This window comes from Mastigoproctus giganteus, chromosome 7 (genome assembly GCF_048544385.1).
Source record: "Mastigoproctus giganteus isolate SK-2022 chromosome 7, ASM4854438v1, whole genome shotgun sequence".
NCBI classification, from domain to species: domain Eukaryota; kingdom Metazoa; phylum Arthropoda; class Arachnida; order Uropygi; family Thelyphonidae; genus Mastigoproctus; species Mastigoproctus giganteus.
Genome location: NC_143581.1, coordinates 77072442 through 77091533, shown reverse-complemented (window position 1 = coordinate 77091533; position 19092 = coordinate 77072442). Strand labels below are relative to the sequence as shown.

Below are 19092 nucleotides of genomic sequence, written 5' to 3'. Positions count from 1 at the left end.
TTTTTTTTTTTTTTTTTTGTTTTTTTGTATCTTTTCATGATTTTTGTCTTTTTTTATTTACCAATTATGATTTTACAAAATTATTTTACTCTAACAATGGGCAGTCAAGTCAAGACACTTCACAATTTTTGTCTTTTTCAATTATAATTTGAGTTTACAAAATTATAGCAAATTAACAGAGGAACAAATTAGAAAAAAAAACTATTTATGTAGAAAGTGTCCATTTGTACAAAACTTCAAAATTTCACAAAAAAAAAAATTAATGGAGTGCTCCAAGGTGGTCCATTATTATTTTCTATATTTATTAATGAAAAAGATAATAAACAAGATAATATTCAAATAAAAGAAGTTAACAAACAAGTCAGAACTGCACATGTGTTTTATTTTCAAAATTAAAAAATTCAAAATATGTTTTTAATATACAAAAATATTTTTCACAGTTGTATTCATAAAAGATTTAAAATAAAGATGAAAAAAGGTGAACAAGTCTGAAGTATTCTTGGCAATTTTTAATGTTCATTACAACTTTTTACCCTAAATAGTGAGTGCACATGAAGAATACAAAAATCACTGGTATGATCGATTATCAGTTAATGTAGATAGTTGACAAATAATATGCAGCGTATAATATACTGTGCACAATATAAAAAGTAAAAGTAAAGTGCAGCCATTATCAACCCACTGCAGGGTGGAAGCCTCCTCAACAATTCATGCTGAGGGAAGTGGACCATAATCTGCCACGCTGGTCCAGTGCGGGTTGGCAGATCGACCGTATTCAGCAGGCAGGGGCTTGAACCCCGGTCTACTCAAAGAGCGTGTGCTACTGCACTCCCGCTCCTGCCCACTCGGCTACGGAGGCCGTTTGCACAATATAATATACCTCTAAATAAATCTAGTGTTTTCCATAAAAAAAAAAAAAATATGTCATATGTAACTTATCAGTCCGAGATTTCTTCCCAAAACTGCATCTTCCACCAGTTTCACTTAAATTTATACTAAAATACTACTGGATGGTTCATTGATAAACTAAATTATGCATGTTTGTCACTGGTTGCTTCTATTAAGGGACCACTTCTTGCACTAATGTTACAAGTAGAGACCCCAGGGATCAGTGCTGAACCCATTATTGTTTTCTGTCTTTATTAATGATATTAAAGATATTCCTCCTATCAATGGTTGTTGTTGTTGCTTGGGTTTTATTGGCGCATTAGCGACTGAGGCTATAATGCGCTAAAACCTGGTCATAAAAAGTAAAATTTTCAGTGGCCTAATGATTTAGGTCACGGTATAAGTCAAGGTATAAAAACAAGTATAAACTAAAAGACAAATATCAGTAAACAAGTAACTATAATAAGGTAGATTTTTTAAATGTGAGTAAAAAAGTTTACTGATTTCAAAATGCTAAAAATAGCAGACACATAGTCATTGTCGGATAAAATCTGACTGAGTGTATACGGCTCAGTCAGATGGTTAAAAGCAGTAAAACGGATATTGCTAAAATCTGGACAGTCAACTAAAATGTGTCTAATTGATAAAATTGTGCCACAGGACTCACACATAAGAGGGTCATCAGCCCTCAGCAAAAACGAATGAGTCAAATGACTATGTCCTATGCGGGTCCGGGCAAGAACAACTTCCTCCTTACGATTCCTGTGCACATTAGACTGCCACGGTTCAATTACAGGCTTTATACGATAAAATTTATTCGTAGTCTGTCTATTCCACGAATCTTGCCATCGGGAGTGTATCTTCTCGTGTATTATTTGCCTGTAGTCTGTATAGGGGACTGACAGGCAGCGGTTATTAATGGGAATTGCTGATTTGTCTGCGGTGTCAGCCAAATCAGCATTTCCCCTAATCCCAACGTGGCTAGGAATCCAGCAGAAGCGGATATCATATTCATGTTCACGGAGGAAGCGAATCTTCTGATGAATGCTAGACAGAACTGGATGAGAATTATATCTCACAGTTATTAAAGCCTGTAACATGCTGAGAGAATCGGAATATAAAATGAACCGTTGGTATAGGCATTTACTAATGTGATCCAAGGCTAACTCTATGGCGTGCAGCTCTGCAGTAAATATGCTGCATTCAGAGGAAATCTGCTCCAATGTAGTGCTGTCTGTAAAGACAGCAGCAGATCCCACATATGATTCCGACTTCGAACCATCTGTGTAAACTGGCGCGAAGTCAATGTTCAGCTCTATGTGCTGAATGAAGCTGCAGGTAGACAGATGATGGAGTGTCTGACTTTCCCCAATTTCTAAGGGACGGAAGTCACATGTTGGAACATGAGCATGCCAGGGTGGAAGGGGTTGCTTTGGTGTTTGGACAACCTTGTCTACCTTGATATTAAGTTCTTTGAGTAGCTCTTGGAGACGAATACCAAAAGGACGATTGGCAGGCTTATTACAGGTGTTGTACAAATTTTCCCATCGTGGCTCAAAAACGAATGGCCACGTAGGATGGTCTGGCAGGGATTTCAGTTTTAAAACATACTTTAGAGACAACTGCTTATGTCAAAGAGATAACGGCGGTTCGTTTGCTTCGACGTATAAGCTCTGGACAGGAGATGTTCGATATGCTCCAATAGCGGTACGGAGAGCCAGATGATGGACAGGATCCAGCCAACGAAGTACACTGTCTCTGGCCGAATTGTATACCAGGGACCCGTAATCTAGTCTGGATCGTACAAGTGCACGGTAGATGCGTAGTAGGGTGCATCAATCCGCACCCCAAGATGTAGAGGAAAGAGAGAGCAGAATATTCAAGCCTCTTGTGCACTTTGTGCGGAGTTGACGGATGTGATCCAGAAAGGTCAGCTTTTTATCAAATACAAGTCCCAAGAATTTTGTGTCCGCCGCTACTGGAATAGCATTTTGTCCGAGCCTTAATTCAGGTTCAGGATGAAGATTACGCTTACGACAAAAATGTACGCAAACGGTCTTCTCCGGTGAGAACCTGAAGCTGTTAGCAAGTGCCCAGGAATTAAGGCGATCAATGGATTTTTGCAGTTGTCTTTCAATAACCCTCATGTTACATGACTGACAAAATATGCTAAAGTTATCAACATAGAGGGCACTGTTTACGGTTGAGGGAAGTTGTTCTGTGATGAAATTTACTTTGATGGCGAAAAGCGTGACACTTAAAACTGATCCTTGTGGTACTCCCTCCTCTTGGCTAAAGGAACGAGAGAGTAAGGATCCCACACGAACTTGGAAAGATCGATTGGCTAGAAAGTTTTTAGTAAAAATGGGGAATTGCCCTCTAAGACCAAGGCTATGCAGATCTTTTAAGATGCCAAATCTCCAAGTTGTGTCATACGCTTTCTCCATGTCAAAGAACACTGACACCAAGTGTTTGCGTTTTAGGAAAGCATCCCGGATGGATGTTTCCAGTCTAATAAGATGGTCCAAAGTGGACCGGTTCCTTCGGAAGCCACACTGGATGTTGGAGAGAAGGTCATTTGATTCAAAATACCAGATTAAACAAAAATTAACCATTCTCTCCAGGATTTTGCACAGACAGCTAGTCAGAGCAATAGGACAATAATTAGTAGTGATTTTTGGATCCTTTCCTGGCTTAGCAAAGGCAAGAACGATTGCCTTGCGCCAGGAATCCGGAAACTGCCCTTCAATAAAGATTCTGTTATACAGAATGAGCAGATAATCCATAGATTTTTGTGAAAGATGCTTAATCATTTCATAATGGATGCCATCTGGTCCATCAGCACTTGCTTTGGAAAGAATAAGAGCTCTTTTCAGTTCCTGTCCTATCAATGGACACTGATCTCCTTGCACTAATGTTATTAGTGAAGAACTCCATGGGTTAGTGCTGGGCCATCATTATTTTTATATTTATTAATGAAAACATATCAGGCTTAAAGTCTAAGTTAACAGATGATACAAAATACCTTTCTTGCATCATAATGACCCCTTCTTATTTAGACAGCTTAAGCAGATGGGCCAACAAGTGACAATTGAAGTTTAATATTGACAAATGCAAGGTACTTCATATGGATAGCAATAATTCTAGATTAATGTACCAGATGTGTGGTACCAAACTCAAAGTAGTGGAGAATGAAATAAGACTTGGGATCACTGCACACTCAGATATGTAGTTCTCTGAGCAGTGCAGACAGGCTGCAAAGGCATAGGGTTTTGTCAATGGTATACAAGATTTTTTCCAGCAGGTATAAGGAGGTGATTATCCCATTGTATAAGGCACACCTTGAGTACTGCATACAGGTCTGAAAGCCTCATTTTAGGAAATATGTGGATCTGTTGAAAAAAGTGCAGAGAAAAGAAAGATTAGAGAAGAAACTAGTAACAAAAGAGTGTGCTTACCAGGAAATGCTTCAGTTCTGCAAACCGCAGCATCTGGAAACTGGTACTTGCAAGGGTGATCTGAATGGGGTGTTTAAGGGTTTAAATGGATCAAGCTAGCTCACTTGTTCAGACTGAACAAGAGGGTGGGACAAATTCAAACTGAGGAAGAACAGTTACAAAAATTTCCTTCAGACAGTGGGTTGTTGATTGTTGGAACAAACCATCTGGTGTTGTGGAAGTAGCTAGTTTGAATAAATTCAAGGAAGAACTAGAAGGGATTGACAGGTAATATGATATGGGAAGTGTGTTTTTTTTTTTTTTGTTTTTCTTTTTTTTTTTTTTGGCTGTTACTGTATCAGTTTAATTTTTTGCATCATTTGCTGCTACTAGTACTAAAACATTTATTTTGGATAATCAACGTAATTTCTACAAAGCATCAGAAAAAATGTCCCTTTCCACATACTGCACATTTATGCATTCACAGTGATCAACAAATTACGACCATCTACCTAATATCGTGTTGGGCTACTGTTTGCACCGATAACCACCACTATTCACCTAGGCATTGACTCCACTAGAAATCGGAAAATGTCCATAAGGATCTATGGCCATGCTGCCTGCAAGACTTTCCACAGCATCGGAATAGATGGCAGCTGCATGTCCATACACCTAACTTCCCATTCCAGAACATCCCACAGGTGTCCAGTTGCATTGAGGTCAGGTGAATTTGGAGACTAATCAAGGTGCGTAATATCTTCAGTGTGCTCCTCGAACCACTCGTGAACAGTGCAGGCCCATGACACAACGCATTATTGTCTTGAAAGATCTCATTTCTGTCCGGGGAAAAAATGCAACGTGGCAGGGTGCATGTGGTCTCCTAAGAGCTGTTGGTAGACCTCACTATTGAAATGGTGGTCCATAGCTTGTGCCAGCAAAATATGTCCCATATTAAACAACCACTGCCACCTGCCTGGATAGTGAGCACTATGCACAATGGGTCCATGGACTCATGTTGCTTTTACCATGCACAAAGGTGTCCATCAGCATTTTGCACCGGATATTTGGCCTCATCCAACTAACACACTCGTTTCCAGTCGAGCATCCAACCAGCATGTTGTTGACATGTTGTTTAAGTGTACCCCCCATCCCTGTAGAAGCAGTCTCTCCTGTCAACAAGCACAGACCAGGCTGGAAAAAATTCTACCCCTTGAGCCTTGCACAATCTCTCCAGGGCTGAAGAGATTGGCTGAGAAAACTAAGCAGTGGATTGTAGAGAAATAAAAAGAGACTTGTTGAAATGAAGTACCAGGAAGAGTTGGCCCGAAGGTTGAAGGAATAGGAAAACAATAGCAAGATTGAAAATAAATGGACTTATCTCTACATGCAGTAAATTTTGATCGGAATTCCTGTGTACTTTCTTTAATCATCTTATGAAACTATCTTCTTTCCTTCTTGTTATAATGTTCCATCATTTCGTCAACCTTTCTTCTCAAAGCTTCTCTCTTTTTCTTTTTACATATCCTAGATGTGGCGATCCATTTTTCCTTTTTAGTGTTCACTATTCGCCCTGCTATTCCACTGCACACATTTCACCCTGGCTTGTCTCTTCAATTCTACTGCTACTCAGCACTCATCATCATACCATTCCTCAGTCTTAAGGTCTCGCCCAAGGTTACGCATGTCGCACCCAGAATTGCTTCCTTTATGTAAGTCCATTCATTTTCAATCTTGCCACTGTTTTCCTATTCCTGCAACCTTCGGGCCAACTCTGCCTGGTACTTTGTTTCAACAAGTCTGTCTTTCAATTTCTCTATAATCCACTGCTTAGTTTTCTCAGCCTTTCCTCTTGCTACTAGGGCTATTTTGTACTTCAGCCTGGCTCCCACTAGAAAATGATCAGAATCAGAGTTGGGACACTGAAAAAAACAGACATTTTCAATTGTAGTCGCCCACCTCTTAGAGACCAGTACACGATTGATCTGATTAGCCTGATTTGTAACAGGAAATTTCCATATACCTTTATTTGTAAAAGAATAAGAGAAGTTTACCTCAATACGATACATAGAACACTTCCGTATGATACTCTCCAGAAATTAAAACGAAAACAATTAAAAAATCTAAAATCTTACATTACACTAAGAAATTAATAATAATTAAAAATTAAATGAACACATTTAAAAATCAATAACACAATTTAAAATTAAGTAAAAAATTAATTTAACAAAAAAATTAAAACAATTTTCCTTTTATTTGATTTTTAATTTTTTTCGTTAACTTAATTTTTTACTTAATTTTTAATTGCGTTAAATTGATTTTTAATTGTGTTCATTTGATTTTTAATTATTGTTAATTATTTCTTAGTGTGATGCAGTGGTTTCCAAACTATGTTACTACGCCCCCTTTTAAAAAAAAATTTAATCATGATGCTCCCCCCCCTTTATTTCATAAAATAATACAGACACATTTTTAAATGGTAAAAAATGTATTAATACAAAAAAATGAAAAAAACGTAATTGACAGAATAATAACAAGGTTTTACTATATATATTCATTTTTAAATTAATCTGTTTTTAATGCGATGGATGTGCTTGTTTATTAGCACAATGTTTATCAAATCTAGGTGTCATTGAGGAGAGTGTTACTTGTAGCTCTTTTTCTACTACTAAACAGGCTCGATATTTGGATTTCATCGCAGCTAATGCAGAAAATCTCGTTTCGCATAAATATGATGTTACCAATGGCAGCAGTACTTGCATTGCTTTGCTTGACAAAGTATTATAATCTTCACTTCGATTCAACCAAAATTGAACCTTTGAAATTTTTGTTTCAATGAAGTATCGCGTGATAATTCAATCAATTTTTCATTTTCAATAGTTGTGAATCCAAATTCATCATCTTGTTCATCGACAAATGGATTCTGTATCCACGCGAACTTTGTAAAATCAAGATCTTCGAAATAATGTGAAAAGCGCATTAGCAAACCATCCGAGTGTTCAGTAAACAGATTTTTGTTCGCTTCAATATTAACTCTGCTGCAGAAATCATTTAAAAGTGGAAACATGTCGAACTTATTTTTTTGTAAATTTGATTTCCATAGCTCCAATTTTTTTATGAATGCTTTCACTTTGTCTTTTTGAATCAGTGGATGCATTTGTCATCCTTGCATTGATTTATTTTCCAAAAATTTCCAAAAATTTCAACCAAATAGGCAAGTTTAACGATAAAGTTATCATTCCTAAATAAATTTGCCTCTTCATTATGATTTTCATCAAGAAAAATTGCAATCTCTTCTTTGAGTTCAAACACCCTTTGAATCACTTTTGCACGAGATAGCCGGCACACTTTGCAATAGTATAGAAGCGAGGTATAATTAGCTTCCATATCTTCACACAGCTTTGCAAACAACCTAACTTTTAAAGGACTGTTTTTTTTTATGTAGTTTATAACTTACGTAACTTTTGTAAAAATGTTGTTAAGTTCCTCGCTCATATTTTTTGACACAACAGCTGCTCTGTCAAGCGTGCAGTGTATCCAGATAACTTCGGGTGCTTTCTTTTTAACTAATGCTCAAAGACCTGCCTTGTGTCCTGACATTGACTGCGCTCTGCCAGTACAGAGTCCAAAGCAGTTATTCCACTTTGTCGTTCTCATCAAAAAAAAGTGTCAATTATATTAAAAATTTCATTGGATGTGGCATTTCCAGGAATGGGGTTGCAAAATAATATATCTTCCATTATATTAGTTTCCACAACGTATCGAACATACGCAATTAAATGAGCATCTTTAGCTACATCAGTTGCCTCGTCTACTTGTATGGCGAATTTCGAACTACGCAGTCGAGAAACTAACTGATCGCAAAGATCTTCAGATATATCTTCGATTCTTCTGCCAACTGTATTATCGGCAAGCGATATTTGTCGCAACTGTTTCGTATATGATTCGCCGGTTAACATACGGTTAACGATATGTTGATACGGTTAACATAAAATTATGTTAACCGTATCAATAGCTGCTGGCAAAACTAGAGTTTCTCCTAATGCACGTGGTTTTTTACATTTTGCAATTCTGTAAGAAACTTGGTACGACAATAGCATTGCATTTGATGGAACAGAAACTATTTTTTTGAACGTTTGCTTTTGTTTATTAAACTCATCTAATTTTCTTTGAAAAAAAATTCTACAGGCTTGCCAACATATTCAGAATGCATAGTTTTAAGGTGCCGTTTTAATTTGCCCGGTATCATACTATCTGCAGCCAAACCTTTCGTACAAAACAAACGCATTGGTTTTTCCAAGCCATCTATAATAACACTTGCGAATCCTAATGATAAATAGGATGAAACGTATTTTCTTGTCTTGGGAGTTCTACCTCCTTGTTCCCCCCTGCTTGTATTCCCACTACATTTACTTGTATCGGCATCAATATCTTCATTATTAGTGGATTTTCTCTCGTAATCAGTCAAATTTATCCATTCATCTAAAAATATTAGGATTAAATTTATATTCTTAAAAAAATACAACTTCTAAATTACTAACGATTATTATCAGTATGTAATCACGCCAAAACCAATAAAAACACAGCCACACACTGCTGAAACTATATTTTCAACCATACAGCTAATGCTATACTATGAAATCTACCTATACAGTAGATGTATTAGTAGTTATTAACCCCGAGGGCTCACACCTGGTAAGTATGGGCTTGGCACACCCAGGGTCCTGAGCTGGATATCATCATTCTTCTCTTTCCTGGTGATTCCCTTCTACTTTTGACTGACTGACTGACTGACTGACTGACACACACACACACTCTCTCTCTCTCTCTCTCTCTCTCTCTCTCTCTCTCTCTCTCTCTCTCTCTCTCTCTCTCTCTCTCCTCTCTCTCTCTCTCTCTCTCTCTCTCTCTCTCTCTCTCTCTCTCTCTCTCTCTCTCTCTCAGGGTTACTCGGGAACTTTTTTTTTTTTTTTTTCCTGGTGCAGCATAAGCCTCAGGCTTCCTTGCATCATATGGATATTAATAATAATAATAATAAATTGTAGCAGGGTGCTTAATGATTTTGTAATAACTGAGAGCAAAGTGAAGGAGAAATTGTTGAAGTTAAACATAAGAAAGGCACCTGAGGTGGATGGATCTATCTAATTATATTAAAGGAGGTGGCAAAGCAACTAAGCAAACCCTTAGCCATAATTATGAGAGCATCCTTGGACTCGGGGAAGGTCCTCACGGACTGGAGATGTCCAAATGTATCCCCAATTCACAAAGGGGGATCGAAGGGTGACACTAGTAATTACACACCAGTTAGTTTAACTTCTGTTCTGGGTAAAATAATGGAGTCACTGGTTAAAGATGCATTGCAGGTTGAATCATCTAGACAAGACTGCAGCAATAATTCAGACACAGCATGGGTTTGTTAAGGGAAAGTCTTGTCTGACAAATTTGATAGGATATTATGATGTGGTTACAAAGGAACTGGATGCAAAAAATTATTTTGATATCATATATTTGGATTTCAGGAAAGCTTCTGACACTGTTGCGCATGGAAAACTATTGTACAAATTTGAGCAGAATGGTATTAAGGGTAAGTTGCTACAATGGATAAAAGGATGGTTGAGTGGGAAAAGTTGTTGTTGTTATTTGGTTTTTAGGAGCATTAGCAACTAAGGCCATATTGCTCCGTGAACATGCGGTGGTCATTCCTGACCTTTCCGCATCCTCCGTATTTGGTGGTGACGGGCTCGAACCCCGGTCTAATCAAGAAGCGTGTGCTACTCACTGCTGCTCCTTCCCACCTGGCTACGGAGGCGTGCTAGTGGGAAAAGACAGAGGGTGGTAATCAATGGGTGCTGCTCTTCGTGGACTAATGTTATTAGTGGAGTCCCACAGGGTTCGACGTTGGGTCCACTTTTTTTTTTTTTTTATATTTATCAATGATATTGATGAAGGTATATCAGGCTTAATGTCGAAGTTTGCAGATGATACAAAGGTTGGCAGGGTTGTTAACGACAGTAATGGCAGTGTGGTACTGCAACAGGAACTAGATAATTTCGGCAGATGAGCTATGAAGTGGCAACTGAAGTTTAACCTTGACAAATGCAAAGTTGACAAATGCAAAGTACTGCATATGGGTAGAAGTAACCCCAGAGAAACGTACCAACTGTGTGGTACTACACTAAGGTGGTAGAAAATGAAAAAGACCTGGGAGTAATTGTGCAGTCAGATATGAAGTTTTCTGAGCAATGCAGACAGGCTGCTAGGGCAGGTCATGGGGTTTTGTCAATGATATATAGGAATTTGCTAGCAGGGAAAAGGAGGTGATTGTCCCTCTGTATAAGGCAATGGTCAGGCCACGCCTTGAGTACTGCGTACAGGCGGAGGCCTCATTTTAGGAAGGATGTAGAGTTGCTTGAGCGTGTACAGAGAAGGGCAACAAGATTGGTGAAGGGAATGAAGGGATCCTCTTACCATGAGAGGCTTAAGTTCTGCAAATGTAGAATCTGCATTTGCAGATTCTACCAAGTGCGAGCTCTGGCGTTGATGTGGGCAGCTGAGAGCATGATGGGCCCCTCAATTTAGATCCTTCGAGGGTATCCACCCTGTCCTTCAAGCTCTCATATAGGCCCATACCAACGCTGAGTTGTCGCCTGATTTCCTTACAGATTGTCCTCTGATGGAATTCATGAATTTGAAAGCTATGTCCACAACACTTTTAGTATTTAATGTTTTCCTGACTAATACTTGTTGGTGGATGATACAGTGGTAACTCAAAAAATCTGGGAATTCATCATCCTTTTAGCACAATGTGATGAATCTGTTAAGATGGCCCATCATTGCTTTAGCTCCATCTGTTATTATTCATACGAGCTTAAATAGTGGTAATTTAAATTTTTTAATAAAATTTTTGAATGTGTTAAATGTATCAAGACCTCTAGTTCTTTCTTTTAACAAAACCATCCCCAGCAGTTCTCTGGTGGCAGAATCATCGAAAACCATACGAATAAAAACAAGCAATTGAGCTCTATCACTGTCGTCTGTAGATTAATCCAGTTGTAAAGAAAAGGGCACACAATTAGCAATATGAGCACGCAATTCTTCGCTCACATTTTACTCATTTTTTCGATGCGTCGCATCACAGTATTTCAAGATAATTGCAGATCTTGAAGGGCACTTTTATTTCATTTTTGTTCTTAATTTTCAAAAAGAGAATCTGTTATTTCTAAAAATGCATCTTTGATGAATTGACCATCAGAAAATGGTTTGCATTTTTTTGCAAGATTAAATGATGCTACAGTTACTGCTTTAGATTGTAAATTAGGCGTCATGATGAAATTTTGTTGTTCGAATAATCTGGATTTAAGTTCTTTTAATTTAGTTTTTTCTAAGGTCACTATTAGGCAGAAATCCGATTGGTATTTACCAAGGAGTGCGTTGAAGTGCCTTTCTAAATTTCCTTTTTTGGGTATAGCCACGGAAGCATTGCAAATCAAAGAACATTTTTCTTTTATCATTACAAAAAAGTAATCTAGTACCCATTCTTGATGAAAATAATACGTTTTACTCTTTTTTGATTAATTAAATCAAAGGGAATTAAATTAACGTATAAGCAACGTATACTGTCCAGTTATTAATATTAAGTAAGCTAAATAAGATTTCGACACATACTATGCTCTCCACAACATAACTGCATGAATTTTCACTAGCCAAGCCTAGCGGATGAGCGGCAACAAGAGTAGTCACGTGGTTCAATGGATTTGTAATAAGCATATGCAGTGACGAGCATAATAATACCAACATTTTGATTTTAACTACTCTATTTTTTTATATATATTTAAAATTCGTCATGATCGACCGAAATTAAAGCGGCGATCGACTTGTTGGCCACTTCTGATATACAGTAAACCCTCACTAATCCGGTTATTGTTAATGCGGATCAAAATATGAAAAATTCTGTTCACAGTTGAGTACTTAGAAAGACACATTTAGGAAGGCAGATGAGTAATTCAAATTGCACACTGACTGACTGCTAGGGTGACCAGATTAAAAATTTGATCTCGGGATACTCATACTTATATTTGGAGTATTCATTCCTCGGTTTGGGGTACTCGCATTATATCTTAAAAAAAAAAAACGAACAATTTTAATAACAAATATTTTATTTCTATAATTCATTGATTTTTCCAAATTCATGGAATGCAAAATTAGCCAAATTTTAATAAAATTAACCAAATTATAGCCTGTGCTTTAATTCGTTTAATTCGGAAAATTTTGTTGCAAGAGTTATAAACACTAAAGGATACTTTTATAAATATTAACATTAAATGTTTTACATAACTGTTTACAATACATATTCAATAAACCTAATTTATTTTATCAAAAAATATATCTAGCAATACTTTTCATTTGAGCGAATTTTCTTTAACAGTTTTTCATTTCCTCTCTCTTGCATGTGCGTTGGGAAAGATGGGTTTATATAATTGGAGATTTCATTATGATTATTTCAATACATGTAAAGTTTAAAATTAATTGTTGTTGTACGAATTTAATTAATACTGTTCTTCTGGTTATTAACAATATAAAAAAATTTTATAAATATTATATAGCTTTTTTTTACTGAATGTCTCTTTTTACAATGAAATAAAAACGAAGTCAAGTAGAATGTAAATGTTAAAAAGTAAGCATAATATAAATATTCTATAACCCTTCTTCGTAAATACAATAGAATGTCATTTTTTGAGTCTTTAAGAACGCATTTCAACAACAACTTTACCGTCAGTTAATTCTTTCTTCCTAAATAATCACCTAAACTGAGTGTTTTATGATTTCTGCTTTTTTCAAATACCCCATTTCAAATTTTAAAAAAGGGGTATCATACCCCGAAATTGGGTATGTCTGCAACCCTATTGACTCCACAGAGTGAGATGGAACACACATTACATTGTCTTGTGTGTTGTTCAGCACTGTTGTTGACTCTGAGCCGTACGGAAGTTATTGCTTTTATCACTTCATTTGAGTACTTCTTTATACTTATATATGTACATAAGTTAACATATTTTATATAATTACAGGTTCTAAAGACTCGAAGAGTGTAATAAAAAGAAAACATTACTTTAACTATCATTAACAAGCTCAAAGTGACAGGAACAACTTGAAAATGGTGGAAAAAAATTGCTGAAGAATTTGGTATTGGGCAACAGATTGTGTCATATATTAAAAATCAAAAATAATCTATAAAGGCTTTAAAATTCTATAATGTTTTAAAGGCTTTAAAATGCTATAAAATTCTATAGGAGGAGCAATAAAAGCAGGGTATCAAATAGGCAGACATTACAAAAGCCAAAAGAAGTGTTGCTGGAATAAACTGTATTAAAGTCATATTCACAGCAACGATAAAGTGGTGCTGCCATGCGACACAAATGCCACCTGATAAATGTATAAAAAGACAATATAATTTATCCATCTATCAATGGATAAATGTATTGCCTTTTTATAGTTTTTAAATAAAAATTCTAGACTGATATTTTTTTATTTATTTTCATCAGCACTACCTATATCACTAAACTTCCTATTTATTTGTGTTCTAAGTTTTTTTTGTCTTTTAATACTATCTTTTGCTTCACAAATCCAGATTATCGCTTAATCCGGATGACCTCTCCCCTAATTAATTCAGATTAGCAAGGGTTTACTGTACTTGGATTTTACATGGAAGATTACTGTACAAATTGGAGCAGTATGGCATTAAGGGCAATCAATGGACACTGCTCTTTGTGGACTAACATTATTAGTGGAGTCCCCCAGAGTTCAGTGTTGGGCCCAATTTTCTTTCTGAATTTATCAATGATATTGATGAAGGTATATATAGCTTAATGTCCAAGTTTTCAAATGATACGAAGGTTGCCAGAAATGTTAATGACAGTATGCTACTGCAACAGGATCTAGAAAATTTAGGAAGATGGGCTGAGAGGTAGCAACTGAAGTTGAATATTGACAAATGTACTGCATATGGGTAGCAATATGCCCCAGAATAATGTACCAAATGTGAGGTACTACACTCAGGGTAGCAGAGAATGAATAAGACCTGGGGATAATTGTGCAGTCAGATATGAAGTTTTCTGAGAAATGCAGACAGGCTTCAAGAGTAGTTCATGGGGTCTTGTCAATGATATATACAGGAATTTTGCTAGCAGGGATAAGGAGGTGATTATTCCCTTGTATAAGGCAATGGCCACACCTTGAGTACTGTATACAGATCTGGAGGCCTCATTTTAGGTCAGGCCTCCAGACCTGTATGCCATATTAGGCCTCATTTTACGAGTACAGAGAAGGCAACAAGATTGGTGAGTAGAACAAAGGATTTCCTTACCAAGAAAAGCTTAAGTTCGGAAAATTGCAGTGTCTGTAGACTAGGCCCCTGCGAGGTGATCTGATTGAGATGTATAAGGTCTTGAATGGTTTGAGCAAGCTCAATGCTGATGGGATTCTTCCTCTTGCTCAAATTACTTACCTGAGGAGGCAGAAATTGAAACTGAGGAAAGGCAGTTATAGATGTATGGAAATTTGCCTTTAGCCAACAGGTGGTTTATTGCTGGAACAAGCTTCCATGTGTATAGAAGTTGACAGCCTAAATAAATTCAAGGCAGAACTTTGGAAATGAAAGGGTGAGTGAAAATAGTGGTTTTTTTTTTGGTTTTTTTTGGCTGATGCTGTATAAGCTTGCTTTCTTGCATCAGACTTCTACTAATGCTAATATTGCATAATATTCATATCATACTTATAAAATTAATTATTCGATTATAAATTTTTAAAAAATTATTTCTTATTTAGTTATTCATTCATTCAGTATTCAAGTTAACTGTTAAAATTTCGAATAATTATTACACATTCCTTATAGCCTACTACCCAAATACCACATAATACATAGCATGTATTATACTTTTTTGCATCTAGCTCATGAGTGATTCTCTCAAAACAGCTAGTTAACTGAAGTTAACTAGCTATTTTAACTGTTTATTTTCGTATTACAGACTGCAGAATATGTTTTACCTTCTTCATTGACAACTTTGCTAATAACAAAGGTCAGGAATTAGCTAATCTTGAAAATTTTCTGCAAATAAAAAAAATGTTTTATTAAGTACAATATGCCATTACCATATTATGCTGTCAATGAAAGACTTTTCTTCTTTGCTACCATGACCAATCTGCCTAAATCATATAAACTGATAAAATTTTTGGGAAAAGAATTGTGCTGAAGAAGAATTTAGAGTCTGGACTAGAAACGATGTACTCGTTATTAATATATGTACTAAAAAAATAAGGATGGCATCAATCAAGGAAGCTGGCTTTCAAAACTATAAATGAATGGCTGGAGTTTACAGCAAATACAAAAAAAAAAAAAAAAAAAATTTGCAATTGTCAAATATTTTTTACTTTTAATTCACAACTGTCATGCTCGAAAAACAATTATTACGAGTACCACTGCAAATATATTCATTAGTTATGAATAATATATTTATTCATAACTAAATAGTCATGAATAACAAATGAGCAAATAATTTATTCTTCACTTTTTAAACCACTTTTTGTTCTTATTCATTTATCTCAATAAATTTTGCCCAACAAGGCCGAACAGCATAAAATTAGCAATAGTGAAATCACCACTGACTGTTCAACAGAAAATCTTCTGAGCCTAAAGGCAAATAAGACTGATGGGGAAAATCATGGAGGCAATAATGAGTGCAATACAGGAACATTTTGATAAAAATGGAATTCTGAAGACTATACAACACAGTTTTATGAAGAGTAAATCACATAACCTGACTGGCTAGCTATTTTGAAAGAATCACTCATGAGCTAGATGCAAAAAATAATTTTGACATCGTTTATTCGGATTTTAGCAGAGCATTTGACTTGGTCTCTCATGAGAGGTTACTCCTTAAGTGAAACATATCAGAATCATGGGTAAGATTCTAAAATGAATCACAGGATTGCTGAAGGGTTGAAGTTTTAATGTTATTAACTGTGATTAACAGTTACTCTTCAGGTTGGTCTAATGTTAGAAGTGGGGCAAAAAGGATTAGTTTGAGAACTATCATTTCTGATTTTCATAAATGACATCGATGATGGGATAAGAGCATTAATGTCAAAATTTGCAGATGATGTTAAAACTGGGAGAATGGTTAATGTTCCAGGATACTGTTCCAGGTTAATGTTCCAGCAATCAGATATGAAGTTTTCTGGGCAGTGCAGACAGGCTGCAAGAGTTGCTGATTGAGTCTTGTCAATGATATATAGGAATTTTGCTAGCAGGGATAAGGAGGCGATTATCCCCTTGCATAAAAAAAAAAAAATTCTGAGTTACCCTGTGTGTGTGTGTGTGTGTGTGTGTGTGTGTGTGTGTGTGTGTGTGTGAGAGAGAGGGAGAGAGAGAAAAACAAGAATTAGAAGTAAAAGGGATTCATCAAGAAAGAGAAGAATGATGATATCCAGCTAAGGACCCTGGGTGTGCCAAGCCCATACTCACCAGGGTCCTTAGCTGGATATCATCATTCTTCTCTTTCTTGGTGAATCCCTTTTACTTCTAATTCTTGTTTTCTCTCTCTCTCTCTCTTTCTCTCTCTCTCACACTCACACACACAGGGTAACTCAGAATTTTTTTTTTTGGCTGGTGCAGCAAAAGCCTCAGGCTTCCTTGCACCATACAGCTAATTATAATAAAATAATAATAAAATAAGGCAATGGTCATGCCACACCTTGAGTACTGCATACAGCTTCTTGAGAGTCCAAAAGTGAGCAACCTGCTTGGTGAGATCTGCTAGAGGGCACCCACATGAGGAAAGACTTCAAACACTACGACTATGCTAGGCTGCAACCTAATTGACATCTATAAGGATCTGAGGGAATAGTAACATGAATGAAGGCAAAATTTTCACCAATTTTGCACTGTTATAAATCTTTCCAGAACTACGGGGGGGGGGGATCACACATTCAAATTACAGGGAAAGAGGTTCAGACTGGATGATTGAAGGTTCTCTTTTAGCAAGAGATTTGTTATAGCTCTGTGGGTGGTTTATTTTCTATTTTTTATATTTATTTTTATTATTTATTTACTTTGTTTTATTTATTTTTTATTATTTATTTATTTAATTTTTTTTTTGCTAGTGCTGTAAAAGCCTGTGGCTTCCTTTTACTATATAGCTAATACTAACCAAGTTTTGGAAGTTTTTTTGGAAATTTAAGGAATATACGGAATAACTGGGCAAATGCTTGAAATAAACGGATTTAAGTAACAAAAGGTGACTTTGATCAGTCTTTCTTACTGACATGACTGACTGTGTGAGAACTAGAGAAACAGTCGTACCCGTAGCATGTAAAAGCCTCCAGGCGCTACAAATGTTCCTGACTCCAATGAAAAGGATGGTAAGGCCTCTTGTGAGTAGCGGTGGGAAAGACCTGAAGGACAATGAAAAAGGCCGTAAAATACTAGAATGACACCTTGCTCTTTCCAGTTTGCAATATTAACTTAAAGTAGTAGTTTTGAATAAAATTTTTCACTTTGTAGAATATTATGAAGTAAAATATACAATATATTGTAATAAGGGATTTTGTGAACATGAAAAAATATTACAACAAAATAAAATAGCAAGTTTCTACTTACAAAATAAACTAGCTGACTTCATAATACTTTGTTTTTGTCCCTTACTCAATTTTCGGCAATAACGCGTCACAGACAATAAACTTAAAAGCATTTCTGCAAATATATCAGTTATTCTTAAACGCGAATTTTCTATTATAAAATCATGATTAAGCAAAAATAAAAACTTGACACTTCGGTGTGATTTACATCTTCTACGGTGCTAAATCCTCAGAAAACGCGATTCCCGAGGCAGCTACAAGATTAGAAAGTGCTTACAAAGAACACACGCTCTGAGTAAAGAGTAATAACTGTAATTAAACTTATCGAAAAATCAACAAATATGAACTAATTATTATTGCATTCATGCATCACACGCTCACTCGCCTAAAATGTTAAATGCGTGCTTGAGGACACAAAAATACAGAAACAGATACACGTTAGGTCTTCATTCTGATATTGTAGTAGGGTTTTAGGAGCATCAGCGACTAAGGTTTTGTAACTCCATGTATATTTTCGTTTAATTGCGCGTATTCTGAGGTCGATTTTCTGTTTTGCTGGACGAAAAACCCAAGTTCGCGGGAGAAATGACATGCAACCCTCGCCTAAAACCAATAACTTAACCACGTTATGAAAAATTCCCATAAAAATTACTCCCGTTATCGACAAGACTCGAACCCAGATCTTTTCTATTCGGTGCGGGGAAAACAGCGATCCTACCAACTGTACTACTACCCACGAGGACTCTTCATGCTGAAAGCCCATAAATATACAGGAACTCCCCGACTTACGCATGTGTTACGTTCCGCGGAACGCTACACATACGTAAAACGGATTTTATGTAATACGGGGAATTTCCCCCGTGCTTGTGTAGCACTCGCTGAATTGATTGAATCAAAAAAGAAATGTTCGGACAAACATGTAAATAGAATTATTTATTGTATTCATTCAATTTTTTATCTCATGCGCAGCAAAAATTACAAAAACGTGTAATTTAAAAAATTTTCAAAATTATAAAATTTCAAAAGAAAAGAAAAGAGATAGGCATAACATCATTTTTTCATTCATTTATTAATTACACACAATATAGTCTCAACATTATGTACATAAAAGTATATACATGATTTATATACAAGATAT

The 19092-nt window shown here is 36.1% G+C and overlaps 1 protein-coding gene across 1 annotated transcript in view; it reads right to left on the bottom strand.

Moving 5' to 3' along the window:
• Nucleotides 1–18444, bottom strand: part of l(2)k05819 (transmembrane protein 94-like protein l(2)k05819) — an 809128-nt gene extending 790684 nt beyond the window's left edge. Inside the window, exon 1 of the mRNA XM_090377739.1 lies at nt 17977–18444. The gene's annotated coding sequence lies outside the window, so the exon portion shown is untranslated. The remainder of the gene's footprint in view (nt 1–17976) is intronic.
• Nucleotides 18445–19092: the final 648 nt, after the last annotated feature.